At 43.0% G+C, this 23,002-nt stretch overlaps 1 protein-coding gene across 1 annotated transcript in view; it reads left to right on the plus strand.

Moving 5' to 3' along the window:
• Window positions 1-334: 334 nt before the first annotated feature.
• The window catches only part of chrm4 (cholinergic receptor muscarinic 4), a 63,083-nt gene continuing 40,415 nt past the window's right edge, over window positions 335-23,002 (plus strand). Inside the window, exon 1 of the mRNA XM_033039202.1 lies at window positions 335-625. The gene's annotated coding sequence lies outside the window, so the exon portion shown is untranslated. The remainder of the gene's footprint in view (window positions 626-23,002) is intronic.

Below are 23,002 nucleotides of genomic sequence, written 5' to 3' on the forward strand. Positions count from 1 at the left end.
CGATAGCTCACAGGCTTGCTAATTAAAGCATAGATCACGAGCTTTCAAAAGTGTACAGAGCTTTTGGAAAAATAAGTGGTTTAGTTGTCAATTAGTGACAAAGAGCTGTATCCAAACCCATAAATTCGATGAGAAGGTTGAACCATCTATATGTAGTCTAGCCCTACAATGATCAATGTAAAGTAGCCGGTGGGGTTAATGTATATATTATAGCTGGGAGACCGAGAGGCTCCGTGGTGATTGGCTGTATACGCATTACATCACCTCTGCTGGCTTGCCGGTATTTCTATGGTTTGAAAACAGATAGTCAGTAGTTGGTGAAGCAGCATCGCATCTTACTCAGTCTCAACTAGCTCTTGGAACTCAACTTAACCGCTGCTCCTTAGCACCAACAAACAAACTCGACACCGCCAAGCAGGCAGGGTTAATACATCCACAGGCAGAAGAACATGGTCGGAAGAAGAGGTTCGACTGGCGTCAATAGTGGATGAAGGTTGCCGATACCTGACAGATACGCGGGCAGTTAACCATTTACCCCCGAAGTTCTGGTCAACTGCTGCCAAGGATTGTAACCACGTCTTAGAAAATCATCGCCCTTGTGTCATGAGATGACTGAAGATTTCTGGTAAGTGTTACTTTATAGCAGGTTCCCTTTTTGAGATGGGTAAAAAGTCACCCTGCACCCGAAAGGTTCACACGATACCACGCTATTTAGACTGGGCACGAGCAATTCTCCAGGCGTGTTCGTGCTGCCTATTAGTACGTTTACTTTGATATTTTACTGGTGTTAGTTTGAACTAATGTCTATAACCAGACTTGAGAAGTTTTTCTTTGCAACTTCGGTTCCTCGTGAAAAAGTTGCACAGTGCAGTGTTGCTGAAATCGGGTACTGGTTTGAGTAAAAATGTATGAACCTTTGCATTCACAGTTATTGCTAAAACTGCCCCCTTTACACATTGGAACAAGTCTTTAACGGATGTAAATCTGTTTTAACCTCGCGTCGGCAAATATCAGAAAGGCTTGTTAGGAATCATCTTATCGATAGAAGGTCTTGAATTGGTTTGCCAGGTCAATGGATCATTTAGTTTCATGTCCCTTAACCTAGTGCTCCCATAATGTTTGCGAGAATTAAACGCACCAGATAATATTCAAAAATCTGTCTCCTTTAATCAAAAATTGCTCAAAAATGATTTTAAAACGCTGCCGTTCTTGTACACAGTGTCAACAGAGTGATTTCCCACCTTCCAGGTGTAATTAATAAATCTCAACTAATCAACGTGAAATAACTGGGACAGTGACTAACAGCCGCGGCAGGCTTCACTGTAAGTCCGTGTGCCTCGTTCATCAGCAGAATTTCAATTATCATTGTCAAATAATAAGTAATACATTTAAAGATTACCCCCGAACTAAATCTTAATCACCATTCGTGAGACGGTGAATGTAATTTATATCTCAGTGTACCTGGTAATTTCTAATTAGAAATTGGCATTGCAACCAATCCACCGGACAATGCTTACATATCCTTGATCAACGGATCCAAGCAGCACATCAACCGAAACAAGTTCATCAACCAACTAAAATCCATCCATGTTAGAACCATTCGGCACCAAAGCAACCTACATCTCCTAAAAAAGGAAACAACAATCTATACATATTTCAACTCATTAATAGCACAACTAATTTGTCCGTATGCTCAGTTACAATATTTCTCAACCCAATAAGAGTAATGCCCCTGTCCCACTTAGGAAACATGAACGGAAACCTCTGGAGACTTTGGGCCCCACCCAAGGTTTCCGTGCGGTTCCCGGGGGTTGCAGGTGGTTGCCGGAGGTTGCAGGTCGTGGAAACAGGTAGGGAGACTGACAAAAACCACCGGGAACCGCACGAAAACCTTGGGTGGGGCACAAAGTCTCCAGAGGTTTCCGTTCAGATTTCCTAAGTGGGACAGGGACATTAGACACGCGTCTAGCCAAACGAGCCTCGCCAAGAAGTAATCAAACCATGTCCATCGTAAGTAAGCACTAGGATTCAAATATAAAAGCACTTCAAATTTCAATTTAGTCCAAAACAAACTGGCAAGATACAAACGCCACCCATTCCTTCTCGCCGGAGATGCTGCCTGTCCCGCTGAGTTACTCCAGCATTTTGTGTCTACCTTCGATTTAATCCAGCATCTGCAGTTCTTTCCTACACACGCTGGCACATACACAGGTGTGCCACATTGTTGAGGAATGAGGTATAATTGGTGCATTAAACTTACGCAGGGCGAGTTTATTAAAGAACTATTTAGAACAAATAGTTCCTATTGATTTTAATTCTGGTGCTTTTGCGCACCAAATGGAAGCATTTCCAGTACTGGAAGTACTCTTATGTGTGGAACATACTGGAAGTGGCCGGGGTTCACTTCATACATTAGAACCCCCCTTCCCAACAACTGTAACTCCCTCTAAAACGCGGGACAACCCACAAATTAATATCAAATCTGGAAACGACTGCATCGTTCTGCGACTTCGTGCAGGTGTATCTGTCCTAACCCGACAGATGCACATTCTGTGGACGGTCACCTGGAAGGCACTTCAATGCACTTCAGTCGGCATCCTAGTTGATCTCATAACCATATAACCATATAACAATTACAGCACGGAAACAGGCCATCTCGGCCCTACAAGTCCGCGCCGAACAATTTTTTTCCCTTAGTCCCACCTGCCTGCACTCATACCATAACCTTCCATTCCCTTCTCATCCATATGCCTATCCAATTTATTCTTAAATGATACCAACGAACCTGCCGCCACCACTTCCACTGGAAGCTCATTCCACACCGCTACCACTCTCTGAGTAAAGAAGTTCCCCCTCATGTTACCCCTAAACTTCTGTCCCTTAATTCTGAAGTCATGTCCTCTTGTTTGAATCTTCCCTATTCTCAAAGGGAAAAGCTTGATCACATCAACTCTGTCTATCCCTCTCATCATTTTAAAGACCTCTATCAAGTCCCCCCTTAACCTTCTGCGCTCCAGAGAATAAAGACCTAACTTATTCAACCTATCTCTGTAACTTAGTTGTTGAAACCCAGGCAACATTCTAGTAAATCTCCTCTGTACTCTCTCTATTTTGTTGACATCCTTCCTATAATTGGGCGACCAAAATTGTACACCAAACTCCAGATTTGGTCTCACCAATGCCTTGTACAATTTTAACATTACATAACTTCTGGGCATTTTCTATTGATATCGATATAAATCACAAAATGTGTTCCCGGGTGCTCTTCGGCCAAAGCAAATCATATCCCCTGCTTAGTGACAGTCCCCTTAAGATCCCGTGATGGAACATTACCAGAAAAGAACTGGAAGGCGGGAGGAATCTGTGCACAGCGGGAAAACACAAGGAAACACAAGGAAAAACATAAGGAAGTTCTGCGGAAATTCACACTGTCCGCACATAAAAAGCTAGCCACGATGCCAGAAGCATCCCATTTGGGAGCCCACACCCTGAGGCACCATCTCGGGGGAGATAAAACTTCCGATGGTGAATCCCACGAATTGGACACAAGACGTGGAAACTCCTCCCCTAACCTTTCATGGGAAAGCACCCGGGATGAAGACGCCGTCCACTCATTCGTTAGCTACCGATCTATTATTGACATGTTTCATATTGTGGGAGATTGTGTACGCTACACGTCATTAAACTGATAGTTTTGTAGAGAGAGACCCGTTTACAGCTGGACATGTAGATAGGTGACTCTGTGCAGAGGGTTGAGAACTGGGGCAGTGGCTACAAGCGAGAAAGGAATGGAATGGAATAGGGATGAAAGGAGAATGTATTATGATGTCTTGGACCAGGCCCATTACCAAGGTTGGGGTTATGTAATAGGGGGGAGGAGAGTTACAAATGTCAGGGATGAAAATGCTATCAGAGAAAACCCGCACATGTATCGGGAAGCCAGACACCAGTAAACTGGCTGAGAACAGGTCATTCGCTGAGAATATGTACCGTTGAAATGCGGAACGGCGCAACTTGGGCGGAAATAAAGCAACCCTTGAGTGGTGGTGGGGGGGGGGGGGGGGGGACATTCAAGTCACAGAGACGTAGCAGAGACAGTTGTCGGTACAAGGTTCAATAAAGCAAAGTGGGGTGAAAGGGGGAAGAGTGAAAAACGGACCCATTCGGACCAAGATGAGTGCAAGTGAGGATGAACAGTAGTGAAAAATGATTGCAAACGGGAAGAAAAGACGGACGAGTGGCTGCAGCAACAAGTTTGACCCCGACCCGAACGTAGTACGGGAGCGTCCGTCTAAAGTCGGAGGATTCGCCGTCTCAAGAGACACAGCCAATATTTGTCTGACGTCTTCATATGTTCATAACTTATAGGAGCACAATCAGGCCATTCGACCCAACTAGTCTACTCCGCCATTCAATCATGGCCGACCTATCTTTCCCTCTCAACCCCATTCTCCTGCCTTCTTCCCACAACCCCTGACACCATACTAATCCTTAACAATACCCAGTGACTTGGCTTCCATAGCCGCCTGTTGCAATGAATTCCACGGATTTACCACCCTGTCTGCATGGACGATGTTGTAGATCACTTCTGGTCGACATTCTCGCACCACAGGTCCAGGTGGCAATGTCTGCCCTCGCCACCCACTGCCACCCACACCCCCGTTAAACAGCCCACTCCCCCCCCCCCCCCCCCCCCCCCCCGAAATATCCACGACTGTGGATCCACCAGTTGTTTGTTTAATAATACCGCCCGTCTCATTGTTACACAAAGTTTGCCCTTCACCGTTCAAACTTGAGATTTTGGGAGTATCTAGATTTTGTGGATTGGTTGCAGGATTGCCTTTCCTATTAGCTTAACTAACAGATTCGCCAAATCAAATTTCCGTCTGTGATATATTACCTGTGCGTCTTGAGAGAACCTTTCCCAAATCGCGCGACTATACAGTAGAGGGCGCGGCAACCCGGTACAGCATGGATATTCCAATCTATCATAGAATGGCCCAACTCCATCAGATATCCATACAGTTCCCTTTCCATGACTACTATTGACTCTTCATCTACCAATGTACCGTCAAGTGCATGCCAAACTCCGGTTACTCATTGCATAACAGTTTTTTCTACGTTACCATATCATAGTTTGTATGATATGGAAAAACTGGTTCTTTTGCCTATCTGTCCACGCCTGTGTATTCTTCTTACCAACCGTTGGAAACGGGTTCTCCTAATCCACTTGAACTCTTTCTCATTTTAATCGTTACCATCAAATCTTCTTCCACGGGAACAATAAGGGATTCTGCAGCTTGTCCCTCCAGCCCACATATTTTGTATCCTCCCCGAAGCCGTTTCCCTCTTCCCAGCGTAGAATTTCCATAATGGCACACAGCACACCAGCTTGGATATCTCCGCTGGTCGGGAACCCTCCGCGGAAGGAGTTGATGGGAAGGGTTTCCCTCGCCACGAGAAAGGGACATCACAGAATGATTTGGGGTTTTGTGAAGATGGATACAAAATGCCAGAGTAACTCCGCGGGTCAGGCAGCATCTCTGGAGAAAAGGAATAGGTGACGTTTCGGGTCGAGAGCCTTCTTCACCCTGAGAGTCAGGGGAGAGGGTAACGAGAGATATGGAAGGGGACTGAACAAATCACATCTTGCACCCACGACTCAAGAACGGTGGAGCCCACAATGGTCCATTGCTGGTTAATGAAAGAGGTGATACTAAAAGGACACCAACAGTGACACTAGCAGGACGACTAGCAGGGAGAGGGACGGAGAGAGAGGGGATGCAAGGGTTACTTGAAATTGGAGAAATCAATATTCATACCACTGGGTAAACTGCCCAAGGAAATATCTCTGTTAATTAAACAGGGAAAAGTTAACGTTTCAGACCCAAAACCTTACTGCCCTGAAGGGTTCTAGACATGAAACAGTATTTGTTTCACTTTCCACAGATGCTGCCCGGCCTCCTGAGTTTAAACCGTATTTACTGTTTTTAGTTTGGAGATAGTTTAGGTTAGAGATACCCCACGGAAACAAGCCTTACGGCCCACAAAGTCCGCACCGACCACCGATCCCCGCACATTAACACTATAGTACATTAGATACATTGTTTTACATCTATGCCAAGCCAATTAACCTACAAACCTCTATGTCTTTGGAGTGTGGGAGGAAACCGGACTCCTCAGAGAAAACCCACGCAGGTCACGAAGAGAACGTACAAACTCCGTACAGACAGCACCAGTGGCGGGCAACTTTACCACTGCGCCACCACCGCTACGCCGCAGATATCCAACATAAGTAATGTTTCTTTTTTTAAATTTACATGTACCAGTTGCGGCTGGATCAGTGTTCTACATCATTTTTTAATAGAGATTTAATGCAACCGTGACTTCAGCAATCAATGCTTCTATTCATAATGTCCAGAATCCTATTTACTTTGTTCATTTCTTTGTAAGCAGACATTGCTGCCATCAAAGCTTTATGTGCCTGAATCCCTGGTTCTTTCAGGTATAATTCCAGGTATAATTGTACCATTTACAACTTATTCTCTCCCACATTTTTTATCCAAATGTATCATCTTAAGGTATCATGTCTTGAATTCAATGAGCTCTTTGCCCTTTCCAGTAGCCTTTTCTTATCCCTTTGAAGTATATTACTGTTTGATCCCCTCTTGCAGTTTATTCATCTAATACCATGGGACAGACCTCATTGCTGTTATGCAGCAACAACGGTTCTTCTTAAGATTAAAGCCATTGTGCAGATCTTCCTTTGTAAAGAAAATGCACTACCATTATGAGGCTTTGCAAAGTGACTACCTGCTGGCCCTAGGGATGGAGAGATAAACTATAACTGAACAGTAAATGGAAACCCAAAACAAAATTGCAAACAAATCAATAGAAAAAAGATAGGAATGGTAGGAAAAGGATGCTGAATAAGGATTCATCCATTGGAACCATGGCTAATGTGCTAAGGGTGCAGAGTTGGCAGAATGCCACGTCAGTTAGAAACACCATTCCAGGCTACAATATCCTTTGAACTGGGGAATCTATAGCTAGAATGGCAAGAATATAAACTGTTTACATGAGAACAGACAGAATCTGCTAGACAGAAACTTGAATTTTCACGGCCGGACAAATATATTAAATAGACCTTAAAAGCAAAACACAATGATAGAAATCTGAAATAAAGACCGGAAATAATGTCTCCATGGCTAACAGCTTAATACCTCAGCCTGTTCCCATGTTGTGTGGCTCCAAGACTCTAATTTTAAAGAGGCTGCAGGAGCAGAGGTACAATGAGAGGAACTCGCATCTCAGTCAACTTCCAAACTTAGTGTGGGGAACAACTGATGGCAACAAAAGTGAAAAGAAGTGAATGTGTTTCTTCAATCCACTGTATTCCACTCTTCTATCTATTGCTCTGCCATCATCGAGGCACCAGGTTGTGCTTCCTGGGATTCAGAAAGATGAAGTCATGTTGTATGGAGGGTAAAAGATGCATTACAGTCCTGTACTTTCTGCAGTATGGGAATGAAAACAAATTGTGGGATGAGGATAGCATCATCTGTGTCTTAGTGTCACAGACTGCCTTCTACCCTTTTGACTTTACTTTCAACTTTAGAGATACAGCGTGGAAACGGGCCCTTCAGCCAACCCGCGCACTAGCACTATCCTACAAACTAGACACGATTTGCAATTTTTATCGAAGCCAAGTAATCTACAGTACAAACCTGTAAGTCTTTGGAGTATGGGATGAAACCAGAGCACCCGGAAAAAACCCACGCAGTTACAGGAAGAACGTACAAACTCCACACAGACAGCACCTATAGTCAGGATTGAATCAGGGTCTCTGGCGCTGTAAGGCAGCAACTCTTCCGCTGCGCCACTGTGCCACCTTTCTAGTCACTGTGCTAATTATGATATTATGCTGCGATCGTATATATTAGCATGCAGCACTGCATGAAGAAGTTACCTGCATCAGACGCAGGGGGCATAGATTAATAACATATTGTAAACCACACTATTGTTTCCCAGGCTTTTAAATTTAGCTTTTATTTGGCATTTAGAGAATGAATAAATGAAGCTGAGCATTGACTTGTTAAAGGCAAATTCTGCTTGACTAACTTGACCAAGTAGTGGAAAAAGCATTGGGTAATCTGGTTAGAGTACAGAGTGCACACACAGCTTCAAACAAATGTCTGAAAGTGAAAAGAGGTGAATGTGTTGCTTTAAATGTGGCCATATTTGAGTTCAATTTTGGTTACCATTTCATCGGAAAGGTGTTTTCAAACTGGAAAGGGTACAGAGAAGATTTACGAGGATGTTGCCAGGATTTGGGAGCCTGAGTTATAGGGAGAGGTCGAGCAGCATGGATTCTATTCCTTGGTGCACAGGAGGGAGAGATGTGATCTTATAGAGGTTTACAAAATCATGAGAGGAATAGATCGGGTAAATGCCCAGAGTGGGGGAGTCAAGAACCAGTTTGAGGTGAAAGGGGGGGAGAGATTTGGTGAGAACCTAAGGGGTAACTTTTTTACACAAAGGGTGATGGGTGTATGGAATGAGTTGCCGGAAGAGGTAGTTGAGGCTGATACCATTGCAATGTTTATGAAATATTTAGATAGGTCCATGGATAGGGTAGGTTAGAGGGATATGGGCCAAATGCAGGCACGTGGGACTAGTATAGATGGAGCATGTTGTTTGGTGTGGACAAGGTGGGCTGTAGGGCCTGTTTGCATGGTGTATCGCTCTATGACTATGTAATGCCATGTAATAGACATTAGCACATTTATACTGCATTGCACTTGACATATAATGCTGCACAGTTGTAAAATTGTCTAGAAAGCATGTAATCGTGAATGGTGGCTTTTTCCCACTGGACAGAAGCAAACAGTGATGCTCCTCACTAATTAGGACCAATGCTCTTTTTAAATTATTCTTAGCATGGTCTTGGGTGCACAGATATAACTGAAATGTCTGCAAGTGATATGAAACTGAGAAATGCAGTGAAGCATAAGAAGAATTCAAGAGGTGACAACAGACTGATTAAATATGTGGGAATATGGTGGTTGAAATGTAACAAAGAGAAGCTTTTTGGTTGGAAGAATGAGGGCATAACATAAATCATATGATCCTATAGTGACCACAGGAGATGGGTTACTTGGGATTATAGGCACATGTATCTTTGGATGTGGGAGGACAAGTTCAGAAGGCTGTTAGAGAATTTGAGATTGTATTAGTTATAAGTAGAGTCTTGGAACAAAAATGCTGTGTGTTTATGAACCACTGAAAAGGCCTTAGATTGATTTATTCTAGTCATATTATTTACAGAAGGCTCCAACATCCTTGGAAAATATTAGAACATAAAACAATGCAGTGCAGGAATGGGCTCTTTGGTCCCCAATGTTTGTACCGAACTCGATGCCATGCTAAACTGTGCTCATCTGCTTTATGATCCATATCCCTCAATTCCTTGCACTTCCCTGTGCCTATCTAAAGGTCTCTTAACCACCACTATTGTATCTGACTCCATTATCACTCCAGCCCCCCACTACTCTCTGCGTAAGAAACTTACCCGCACATCTACATAAAACTTTCCCCCTCTCACCTTATAGCTACGCCCTCTGGTGTTGGACATTTCCACCCTGTGAAAAAGGTTCTGATTGTCTACGCTATCGATGCCTCTCATTATTTGATATATTTCTATCAAGTTTTCCCTCGACCTCCGACATTCCAGAGAATTATTCAGAAGGCATTGACTAGAATGATGGCCAGCATTGCCTGACACTTAGAGCAGGGAAGGATAGAGGATTAGACAAAGGACTTCACTCACGAGTACTGCTGATAGGGTTGATATTGAAATAGTTATTTCAGTGGCTGAAGAGTCAATAACCAGAGAGCACAGATTGAAGTTGGTTAACAAAGGTATCGCTGGTTAAATGAGGACAGATATTTTGCAGAATGAGTTTCTGTGCTTTGGAATACACCATATGAAAGGAAAATGGAAGATTAATCATAAGAACAATGCAAAGAAAAGTTGATCAATATATGAAGGCTTAAATTTTAGAGCTGTGGGAAAGACTAAAGGACTGAAGTTCATTGGTGAAGTCTACTAAAGAGCTGCCTTCTCTGGTCAATAAAATATCGTGAAAAATATCTCTTCTTTTTTTCTGGCAACAAATAGGATTTTCTTTACATTTGAAAGATGCTTATATTTCAAAGGCTAGCTTAGCAACTTACAGATATTTTTGTATTTGACTGTCTCTGACTTAAATTGCAGTCTAATTATTTATCGAGAAGTATGCACTGATAATGTCAACCATGTTCTACTTTTCCATCCAGCATATTCGTCAAGAGATGCAGTGAATGGAGGGATATACCCCCTTCTAGAATGATGCCATCTCCATCTGTTTATTACTGGGGCAGGACAGGACTAGCCTAGGGTTTTAGCTGCATAGCTGTTGGGAAAGCTTAAGTCCAGTCTCAAAATGATACAGCTAGGCACGATCCCAAACAATCTCAAGCTCCAAATAAAAATGGATAACCACCTTTATACTGAAGCAAATAATGAGCCACTAAGAGGTATCTTCAAGAGGGTCTAATGCCGAGCTGTGTCACCTAAGGCAGATAAATCCCCAGGGCCAGATGGTCTGCATCCCAGAGTACTCAAGGAGGTAGCCCTAGAAATCGTGGATGCATTTTCCAATGTTCTCTCAATTGGATCAGTTCTTGTGGACTGGAGGGTAGCCAATGTAACTCCACTTTTTAAGAAAGGAGGGCGAGAGAAAACAGAATTATAGACCAGCTAGCTTTACATCAGTAGTGGGGAAGATGCTGGAGTAGATTATTAAAGATGTTATTGCAACGCATTTGGAAAGCAGCGATGGGTTTATGAAGGGGAAATCATGCTTGACTAATCTTTTGGAATTTTTTGAGGATGTAACAAGTAGAATGGATAAGGCAGAGTCAGTGGATGTGGTGTACCTGGGCTTTCAAAAAGCCTTTGACAAGGTCTCACACAAGAGATTAGTGGTATTGGGGGTAGGGTATTGAAATGGATAGAGAACTGATTGGCAGACAGGATGCAAAATAATAGGAATTAACGGGTACTTTTCAGAATGGCAGGCAGTGACTAGTGGGGTGCCGCAAGGCTCGGTGCTGGGACCCCAGTTGTTTACAATATTTATAAATGATTTAGATGAAAGGAATTAAATGTAACATTTCTAAATTTTCAGATGACACAAAGCTGGTGGCAGTGTGAGCTGCGAGGAGGATGCTATGAGGCTGCAGTGTGACTTTGATAGATTGGGTGAGTGGGCAGAAGCATGGCAGATGCAGTATAATGTGGATAAATGTGAGGATATTCACTTTGGTGACAAGAACAGGAAGGCAGATTCTTATCTGAATGGTGTCAGATTAGGAAAAGGGGAAGTGCAATAAGACCTGCGTATGCTTGAACATCAGTCACTGAAGCTTCAGCTTGCAGGTACAGCAGGCAGTGAAGAATGCCAATGGCATGTTGGCCTTCATTGCGAGAGGATTTGAGTTTAGGAGCAAGGAGGTCCTACTGCCGTTGTACAGGGCCCTGGTGAGACCGCACCTGGTGTATTGTGTGCAATTTTGGTCTCCTAATTAGAGGAAGGAGATTATTGCTATTGAGGGAGCGCAGCGTAGATTCACCAGGTTAATTCCTGGGATGGCCGGACTGACATATGATGAAAGAATGGGTTGACTGGGCTTGTATTTGCTGGAATTTTGAAGGATGAGAGGCCATCTTATAGAAACATATAAAATTCTTTGAGGATTGGACAGAGTAGATGTAGGAAAAATGTTCCCGATGTTGGGGGAGTCCAGAACCAGGGGTCACAGTTTAAGAAAAAGGGGTAGGCCATTTAGGATTTCACCCATAAAACATTTCACCCAGAGCGTTGCGAATCTGTGGAATTATCTGCCACAGAAGGCAGTGGAGGTCAATTCACTGGATGTTTTCAAGAGAGAGTTAAATTTAGCTCTTAGGGCTAATGGGAATCAAGGGATATGGGGAAAAAGGCAGAACTGATTTTGGATGGTCAGCCATGATCATACTGAACAGGCTCGAAGGGCCAAATATCCTACTCCTGCACCTATTTTCTATGTTTATTTCTATGTTTCCATGCCTTCTTTCTGTGTCATTACGTTTTATTCATTATGACCAAACAGTGTGCTTGATTTCGAATTATAGAGTCATGCATTGTGGAATCAGGACCTTCGGCCCAACTTGCTCACACCGACCAACATGTCATCTACACATGTCCCACCCTGCCTGTGTTAGGCCCATATCTCTCTAAACCTATTCTATCCATGTACCTTTCAAAATGTTTCTTAAACATTGCAATACTACCTGCCTCAACTATCTCCTCCAGCAGCTCGTTCCATACACCCACACCCTTTGTGTAAAGAAGTTACCCATCAGGTTCTTATTAAAGCTTTCCCCCGTTACCTTAAACCTATGTCCTCTGGTTCTCTGGTCAAGAGAATGGGCGTTTACGTATTCCTTTCATGATTTGTACGCCTCTGTAAGATCACCCCTCATTCTCCTGCACTCCAAAGAATAGAGCTATAGCCTGTTCAACCTCTGCCTATAGCGCAGGCCCTCAACTCCTGGGAACATCCTTGTAAATCTTCTCAGCACCCTTTCCAGCTTGACAACATCTTTCCTATATAATGGTGTCCAAAATTGAATACATTCATCTAAATTCGGCCTCATCCAACGTCGTATACAACTGCAACACAATCTACCAACTTCTATATTCAATACTCTAATTCATGAAGGCCAATGTGCCGAAAGTCTTTTGACTACCCTATCTACCTGTGATACTACTTTCTCTTTAGAAACAATACTACAGCTGAGCAGTGATTGGAATCTCTCCCCGGAATGGCCAACTAAAATCATTAGTTGAGTTTGTACCTAAAAATCAGTTTCCTAAGGAATAAGTCTGCTCCTGTCTGGAAACCATCTTCCTAAATAATGAGGTCAGTCTGGTTAAAAAATAATCTAGTTATTTGCTCAAATGTCATGGCCACTTTCCTATGAAAAAAAACAACTTTCAGAGCCACAATCTAATTAAAGAGCTATTACACTTACTTGAAATAGTTTTCATTTTGAGTGAAGGTTTCAGTCATTTTCTTGCACTGAGTACATCAAATGTTAATAAAATAGGATCTTGCAAATGTTAGACTATGAAATGGCCAGCTAAATTGTTTGTTTACATGAGCAAAAAAGTATTTATTACAATTTTAACCATAATTTTAAATTATTTTAATTACATATGTCAATAACGAGAAATTATATTAAGAAACCACAGCTGATGTTTAACAGCTGTATTGTTATTATAAGCCTAGGTTCTCATTTTTTAAAGTACAGCCTAGTTAATGGTAATTTGCTTTTTATTCGTTTTATTCAAATGGCAACTTAATGTCAAATAATGCAATGGTTTTAAAATGCAGAAATAGGTCAACGATGAAAATAAAGATTATCATCAAAAAGGCACAATTATTTCTATAATTATAATTGATATTTCTTATCATAAATCTTTGCAGGATTCACGATTGGTGCAAATACACACAGCGAACCCCAGATCATATTGGCATCCAAGCACAATCTTATCTCCTGAACTCATTAAGTAGTTGGACGAGCATCCAGTGGCTTGAAATGTTGACCAGAAATACAAATTTGCATCCCTCCATGGCTGGGGAATTTGACTAAGTAATGAAATAAATCAGGAATTATAAAGATGGGATCGGCAACGATGAGGCTAAAACCACCAGATTATTGTCAAAAACGCATCAGTTCACAAATGCTGCCTCACAGCACCAGAGACCCTGGTTCAATCCTGACCTCAGGTGCTGTCTGTGTGGAGTTTGCATCTTCTCCCTGGGGCCGCGTGGGATTCCTCCGGGTCCTCCAGTTTCGTCCCACATCCCAAAGACATGCGGGTTGGTAGGCTAACTGGCCTCTGTACATTCCCCCAACTGTGTTGGGAGTGGATGCGAAAGTGGGGCCACATTGAACTAGTATGAACGGGTAATTGATAGTCAGTGTGGGCTTGGTGGGCAGAAGGGCCTGATTCCATGCTGTATCTTTCAATCATATCCATGAAAATCAGAAGGATGTCTGGTTACCATTCTGGAATACTGATAAGAATGATGCAATAACAACACGAGGACAACGTTTTTGGAAATGTGCAGGTTGATGGTAGAATTTATGACGATTTAATTAAGCTAGTCAATTTTTGCAATAGTTATTTGTTGGAAAAGAAGAGCTAGAATGAGATAAGGCATGGTATATACGCCATTCTCATTAATACAATGACCTGGATTGTAGATAAAGGGGAGGTCTAGACCGAATGACAGCTTCACCTCTCTCTTTGTGTTTTATACATGTACGGGATAACAAATACAGTACTGCGGTGACTATCTTGGAGCAGTAGTGGGCTGTGAATTCAGGTGACCTTATTGCCCGAGATAGAATACGTGAATGATTCATAACCACCACAGACACTGTGACACACAGGCAGAATCATGAAATTAATCTAACTTTTTAATGTCCATGATACTTCTTTAAGATTTTCTTGTGGTTATAGATGAATCCGTAGGATAGTTATGGATGAAAGCTATAAGTAAACAAGTTTGTCACTATATTATAACCAATAACCACTGGGTGGCGCTTCAATGGCAGCCTCGCCAACGGTCTGCCTGTCCTTTTTGTTTTGTTTTTGTCATATTTAGTGTGTTTAAAAAGTTTGTGTTTATTTTGTCCGGTTTGTTTTATGTGGGAGGTGGGCGGGGGGTCGGGGAAAACTTTTTTTCTATCTCTTACCTAGCCAGAGATGCGATTGTTTTCCGGGTCATATCTCCGGTCATTCTGCGGCCTAACACCGTGGAGCTGGAGGCCTTGAGCCCCACTGAAAACTTTCATCCTTAATGCCGGAACCATCGTAGTTCCTTTGGATACATAATTGAAACATGGGTTCACTTTCTTAAAAAGTATTTCTGAATTATTATTCAAGATGAATTGTGTGGGTGCTAGGAAAGTGAATCCAGGAAGATCTGTTTAAAAAAAAGGCAAGTAACAACTTGGCAACCCCATCACACCGACACTTCTCTACCCATACGACCTTCCCATGAAATTTCATTACACAAGCTTCTCCTCACCAAGGTGCTGTTTGGTGATGCTTCTGTTTGTGCTGGTCAGTGCAGGAATGAATAACGTGAAGTCCGTTTGGAGTCAAAGTCCCACCTGCATGTCAGGGAGCCATCGTGCTGTATGGAATTGCAATGACGCAACATTGATTGGAAAGACTCAGAGCGGGTCTGGCAGTATAAACACAGACATCCATGAGGCAATGTGGACCTTCAGAAGCAGCAGACACGTATTCTGTGATAGCCTAAACTCGTGACAAGGCAGCTCCTACAATTTACCTTGACTATCAACCAAAGACTTCAATGGCATCTGCCTTAGCTGGTCCTAAGTTATCTGCTACATAATCGCTTTCAATGTGCCATGTGGATTTTGGTCGGCCAAGTTATTTGAAGAACAAGATCTCAGATCTGGCACTAAACTCATAGTCTACAGAGCAGTGATGACTCTTGCCCTCTTTTATCGAAACCCAAAGTACCCACACCAGGTATCCCAAAACAATGGGAAAATACCAATAACACAGTCTCCTCAAAATTTCCAAATTCATGGAAGGAAGCGTGAGCTAATGTCAATGTTCTCTCCCCGGCCAACACCCCCGGTACTCAGGCCCTAATTACACTCACACAGCCATTTTGTCCTCTTGTCCAATACTAGTCTCCTGAAACATACTCTACTCTGAATTATTTTATGGTAAGAGATTACAAGGTGGACAAAGGAAATGAATGAAGGCTTTTCCTCAAATCTCCTTGAAGAAGTGCAGCATCTGCACTGACTCTGAGGAATCTCTGCCCCATGCTTGCTCAATGTGGAGATGTGTTTTCTGGATCAGACTTTACTTTAGACTTTAGATATACAGGGCGGAAAGAGGCTCTTTAGCCCACCGAGCCCATGACAACCAGCGAACCCCCCCCCCCCCCCCCCCCCCCCCCCCCGTACACTAACACTTTCCTACACACTAGGGACAATTTTACAGTTCTTACTGAAGCCAATTAACTTACAAACCTGTAAGTCTTTGGTGTGGAGAAGGAAACCGGAGCACCTGGAGGAAACCCACGTGGTCACAGGGAGAAAGTATAAACTCTGTACAGACAGCACCAGTAGTCAGGATCAAACACGGGTCTCTGGTGCTGTAAAGCAGCGAATTTACCACAGCGCCACTGTGTTGCCCTGTTTATGCCGACTGTTGGTGAGAACCTCAAATCCTTGTGTCCGGAGCTTACAGAAACTCTGCATAAGTGAGTGAAGAATGCAGCACCTCACAAAACTACCCCCAAGCCTTACCCCAGCAGGGAACACAAGTCCTGTTCTATGGAAGAGTCTGTGCTTCCAACACTAGCCTCATTAGTCACCTCCGAACCCACAGAACTGGAATGGAAACACCTCAGCCTTGATCCCAGGACTTTAGTTTAGATTAGAGATACAGCTCTTCAGCCCACCAAGTCCATGCCAACCAGCGTACACTAACACTATCTGACACACTAGGGACAACTTACACTTATACCAAGTCAATTACGTCTTTGGGGTGGACTTCTTCAAAGGGAGAAAAAGATTGTAAATATTCAAAGTAATTAACTGTTTTGACAGAGAAAGGAGAAAGTATCCATCGGCTAAAATCCTGCAAACAGTTATATCATATTTAACAGAACAAAACAAAATTGCAAGCATTTATTTGATGCAGCAAATGGTTATGATCTGTAATTTTAAGTTTGTTTAGAGATACAGCGCGGAAGCAGGCCCTTCGACCCACCAAGTCCACCCCGACCAACGATCCACGTAGACTGGCACTATCCTACTCATTTGGGACAATTTACAATTTTACCTATGTCAATTAATCTACAAACCTGTACGTCTTTGGAATGTGGGAGGAAACCGGAGCACCCGGAGAAAACCCACGCGGTGACAGGAAGTACGTACAAACTCTGCACAGACAGCACTCATAGTCAGGATTGAACCCGGGTCTCTGGCCCTGTAAGGCAGCAACTCTACCGCTGCGCCACTGTGCCGTCATGTTTGAAAGGAGCTGGGAATGTTGAATAAATGCTCAAAAGGTACAACTGGGGGAGCAAAGTGATGTGGGACTATTTGGGTATCTCCTTCAAAGGGCCAATATGTTTGTTCCATAATTTCTTGATAACAGCACTTCTGTCAGAGACGAGCAGCAAAGACCAGATGTAAAAGATTCCTTGTGGCATGTCAGAGTAAGATTACTCAATTGCTGGTAAATTGATGACTAGTCTTACCATGGGTTTTTTTAACTGGATTTATGTTTGCCAGTAACTAGATTAAACTGCCTTGCCTCATTGCACTAAATAGCCTTAACATGCTTCAAAGATGAGATTTTAATTCTATCTGTAGACTCCTAAAAGCAAGGACAAAGCAACAGGCACTGTTTACAGCCATTTTCAATTCCTCAGCATCCTCCAGTCTACTGTTTGACTAGGGTATTGCTTTTGAAGAATAGAACATGATTTTGACTGCTAAATACATGAAATATGAGGACAATTTACTGGCAATATCCGACAGATCATAAGGATAATAATAAGGATAAGCATAGAAATTGGTTTGCATCCCATTTTTGTGTTATGCTGAACCGTCACCATTTTTAGCACTAACGTCAAATCAGATTTCCTGTGAAACATGTGTAACTGGCCACAATCCACCACAGGACAAGCACTAAAGCAGCACGTGCACAGATCTGAATAGGACCCTACTAATTTTGTACTCATTTTTGTAGTCACTGTTCATTTGGAAAGAAATGTAGAAGTCAACAGCACAGGCAGAAAATTAATAGAGTATCAGATATAATCTGTTTTCCCTGCTGTTAGTTGAGCAATGAACTGGAAAATTAAGATAACTTTCCTGCTCATCTTTAAATCATTTCATGGAGTCCTGGGAAGAAAATAATGGGCCCTCAATTTTAAATCTCTCTCCCCCCCCTCTCTCCCTCCCTCCCTCCATCCCTCCCCCTCCATCCCTCCCCCTCTCTCTCTCCCTCCCTCCCTCCCCCTCTCTCTCTTTCTCTCTCCCTCCCTCTTTCCCTCCCTCCCTCCCTCCCTCCCTCTCTCCCTCTCTCCATCCCTCTCGCTCTCTCTCTGTCTATCTCCCATTCTCGTTTTTGTCAGAGCGGAAGGCTGTGGATTAGCTGCCTGTTATGCTGCTTGCTCATGAAGGATGAAAGGAATTTCAGATTAAACAGGGTGTATAAACAGTGGCCGCTCTGATCCCACCAAATTTCTCACTGGCTCAAGTGGAGATTGCACCTCAAATCCCAAAGGATAATTTTCAGACTTTGAGAAAAATCAATATCCAATGTAGATGGATACAAAGTTATGAGAGATATGACAGGATAGATGGCCAGAGTCTTATTCCCAGGGTCGAAATGTCATATATTATAGTGCATAGGTTTAATATGAGAGGGGGTTAGTTTAAAATAAATTTACGAGGTAAGTTTTATGGACACATAGATTGATGGGTGTTTGGAATACATTGCCTGGGGAAATGGTGAAACAGATAAGATAACAGTTTAAGAAGTCTTTAGGCAGATACATTAACAGGTAAGGAGCGGAGGGATACAGACCATGGGTGTGCAGTTTAAATTGGCATCATTAAGGGCCACAGGGCATGTTTCTGCATTGGTTTGTTCTACGTTCTATAATATATAACCAGAAATACACATTCAGATATTTTCTTAAATAATTATTTGATAGTAAAATAAACAGGTGCAGGAAGAGTTACGCCTTTGGTGACCCATGCAGAACCGGTGTGAGGATATTGGCTGTCATTTGAACTCGCCTCCTGATGTTTTCTAGTATCATTGGTAAATGGAATCTCATCAGAAGAGACAGGAATGATACAAGTGCTGGAAACCTAAAGCACATTCTTCCCCCACAGGTATTTGTTCAACAGATATAAAGATAAACATTTATTTCGCCTTCATAATATGACATTCCCAACTGAGATCAGCCTAGCAACCTATTAGCAATTATTTAAGAACCTAATGTATGTTTGTTCAGTGTAATTGTATTGCATCAAAGTTCATCCTTTGCCATTTACTATAATGAGTAAAATCATTAAATATTTGCCTAGAAATTAATTCCAGGTCAGTAACTCTAACCACACAAGAGAAAAGTGGCTGCGCTTTCTGTATCACTAAAATGTAACCAGATTATGAATATACATCTGCTGCTATACACTATGTTTATTGTTACTGACTAACTTCTAGGTAATTGTCTCCAGATTTAAAAAAAACTACATTTGTGCCTAAAAATGATATCAAGCACCAATCAAGTGCTTAGGGAGGAACTGCAGATGCTGGTTTACACCAAAGCTTGAAACAAATTGCCGGAGTAACTCAGCGGGACAGGCAGCATCTCTGCTGTTGTGTGAATGCAACACACGTGGTTATGTTAGTGGACGAATATTCCAGACGGCTGGACAAAGGAGTTCAGAAGTCAACATGGGAGACGGAGAATGCCAATTCAGTACATTTATCATGCTGGAATTAAGAAGCTTGTTTTAATAATGATAACAACGTTACGAAAGAATTGTTACACAAAACTATATTTTTTGCTAATGTCCTTTACGGAAGGACACGTTTGGCTCACAGAACCACAACAATGTGTTTCACTCTTAAATAGCCCAGCACACTGGAGCACAACTTCCTCAAAGGTGGAGTTCAACTGATCAATGGAATAACTTCCGAGAGCCATCCTTGTGAAATATGTTGAACGGTACAACACTATTGCCATTATTTTTAGTTCCATATACGAAGACATAGAGATGTGAGATTTTTAAAGCCTAACTTCTATTCTAATGCTGTCAAAAACATCCAACCAATAATGGTTTCCTTATATAAAATATAGGGACATTTCTGACTGCATTATTTAAACCCATGATAAGAATATTAATTAGGGGTTGGACTGGACATAGATTGACCATTCAAGAAGATCTGGACTAATTCACATCTTGGTTCCCCCGGGTCCTCTGTAGACCAAAATTCTATCCCAGCATTGTATTTATTTAATGAATCAGCTTTAGGGATTGAGATACTTGCACATTCTGTTTGGCTGATGTTATAGCCTCCTCACCCATATCCCACCTCAGGCCCGCACACCCTGCACCATTTCCAGTGCCCAACAACTTCCGTTCCATGCGAGCTTGATTCACCGCTGTCAATTCAAGAAACCTTGCACTGCCCTGTCACAGGAGGCCAGGCCAAAGATTTTGCTGGACTACATGCCAAATATATCACCAAGATGACAAGGAACACTGGGCTGAGAAGAAACAAACATCCGTCTTTTGTATCAGTGGTTCATACTTACATCAGCCAGTGAAGAGGTCTTTGGGAGTTTAGACCTGCTGTGGGTTTTAGTGGAGGTGGAGGTGGGTGTGACTCAAACTGTAAATCCACACACACTCCTCCACCATAGATGAAGATGTTTCCCAACTCATCCTGTGACCAACAAAACACTCAGTAAACAATGCTCCCAATGCTTTTGTCTAACTGCCTGCAGCAGCTCTTTTATGGTACACACCATTAGCAGAGGACTTTGCCACCAACTGTTTACAATCTTATCTCAGTAGTTACTTCAGCACCAGGTAATGCCAACTAAGGTAGTCATGGATTGATTGCTCCATCTGATAGGCTCTTTGGCCTTGACTCTGTTCCAACTCTTATGTTAATGTTCATCATCAAAGATTTCGACCCTTGCAATATAATCAGAACATTTTAGCAACTCAGCGAGACTATGTGTCAGATTCCTGCCTTGGCAGAAGCCCTGTCTGTCTTCACTCAGAGGTATGAGGGGAGAACTGAATTTCTGGCCAAAATCTTTGGAACAAACTGTAGGAGCAAAATGGAGAGCCCATGCAAAGTTGGGGTGCGAAGGTAGGGGCGATTTATTAAATTGGACACACACCAGGAGCTGACCTACCAAGTGGTTTTTATATTCCCAGATGACAAGATTACACAGTAACTTGATTTAAACAAGGTCTTGTTTTCAGAATGGAGCTTATAGAAAGACTTAATTGGGTAACAAACAGAATAAAATGATTATCAACAAGTCTAGCTTAGTTGACATTTGATCCAGTTTTCTGTTACTATGATGGGTGCACGCTATAACATAATCACTGGAGTTCCTGAAACTTGGGTGTCATCACTGCTGCATTCCATGCCTCTACTTTAGACTTTTTAGAGATACAGCGTGGAAACAGCCCACCGAGTCCACACCAACCAGCGATCCCCGCACATTAACACCATCCTACACACACTAGGGACAATTTACACTTATACCAAGTCAATTAGCCTACAAACCTGTACGTCTTTGGAGTGTGGGAGGAAACTAAAGATCTCGGGTAAAACCCACATGGTCATGGGGAGAACGCACAAACTCCGTACAGACAGCACCCGTAGTTGGGATCGAACCCGGGTCTCCAACACTGCAAGCACTGTAAGGCAGCAACTCTACCGCTGCGCCACCGAACCTTTAGGCTTCGTCAGTGGTTCCCTGTCACCATATTAAGTACAAAGGACATTTATTGTCACATACACCAATTGGTGCAGTGAAACTTGAGTTACCATGCAGCACACAAATAAGATAAACACAACACTATAGAATTTGACATAAAACATAAAACATCCCCGACAGCAGAATTAACATTTCCCACTGTGAGGAAAGGCAATAAAAGTTCAGTACTCTTCCTCTTGTTCACCCGTGGTCGGGGCCTATTTGAGGCCTCCACAGTCGCCGCTACAGACGGCCCGATGTTTCAGGCCCTCTCGATGGAACTCCGGCTTCAGAAGAACACTCTCAGCGGCTTGGAGTTTCCGAATCGGCCGCTTCCTACCGGAGACCGCGGCTCCTGAAGTCCACAGGCCGAGCTGGGGGGAGCTCCAACACGGCGATCCTCGGCGAAAGATCCCAGGCCTCCAGGATGTTAAAGTCAGCGCCGCCCGCGGCTGGAAGCTCCGCAGACCACAGCTCCACGATGTTAAAGTCGGCAGCCCCAGCACTCCGGAACTGCAACACGGCGACCTCGGTAAGGCATCGCCCGCTCCGCGATGGTACTTCAGTGCTGCGCCACCACTGAAGCTGAAGCTCTGGCTGGTCTCCGGCAGGAAAGGCCGCGCCAATCCAGATGGTAGGCCGCGAAGAGGGGGTGAAGATGCGGCTCGGAGGAAAGATGCATCCTCGACCCAGGTAGCGACTGTGAAAAACAGTTTCCCCCTTCCCTCCCTCATTCCCCACCCCCCCCACATAAAAAGACTAAAAGAGCTTCACAACAAACCTTTTTGACGAACTAAAAATAAAAAAAGGATGAAAGTACAAACAGCTGCAGGCGGGGCCACACTTGATGGTGCCACCACTCGGATTAGCATAATTCACATCCCTATTTACTAGTTATTAGCCCCCTAAACACAAACCAAGCTGTGATCAATTATCAGGGGATAGTATTGATGAAAATCACTCGTGGATCAAAGTTGGCTTACATGATCTGAGAAAGAAAAAAACACAGAAAACAATGCTACTTAAGTGCCCCACTGAGTTAAATGGATGGCATCAATAACATCCATGGGAGCTGGTGGTTAGTGGGTTGAGCATTTAAATTATTTTTGAGGAAATTAGTCCCCTTAACACATTCAGCTTGGTCAGCTTTGCTGAGCTTTAATGCCAGCCTATCTATCATTAAAAAAGCTTTGATGCTCTCGAGCCTCTGGCGGTTTTTGCCTCCTGCTGTGCCGCAATGTGCAGCTTGCACATTATGGAACTTTATCACCATGAGTCTCAGTTTATGAGATGAATGATCATCTCATCCCTTGCCTCCGGG

This window comes from Amblyraja radiata, chromosome 20, assembly GCF_010909765.2.
Source record: "Amblyraja radiata isolate CabotCenter1 chromosome 20, sAmbRad1.1.pri, whole genome shotgun sequence".
NCBI lineage: Eukaryota > Metazoa > Chordata > Chondrichthyes > Rajiformes > Rajidae > Amblyraja > Amblyraja radiata.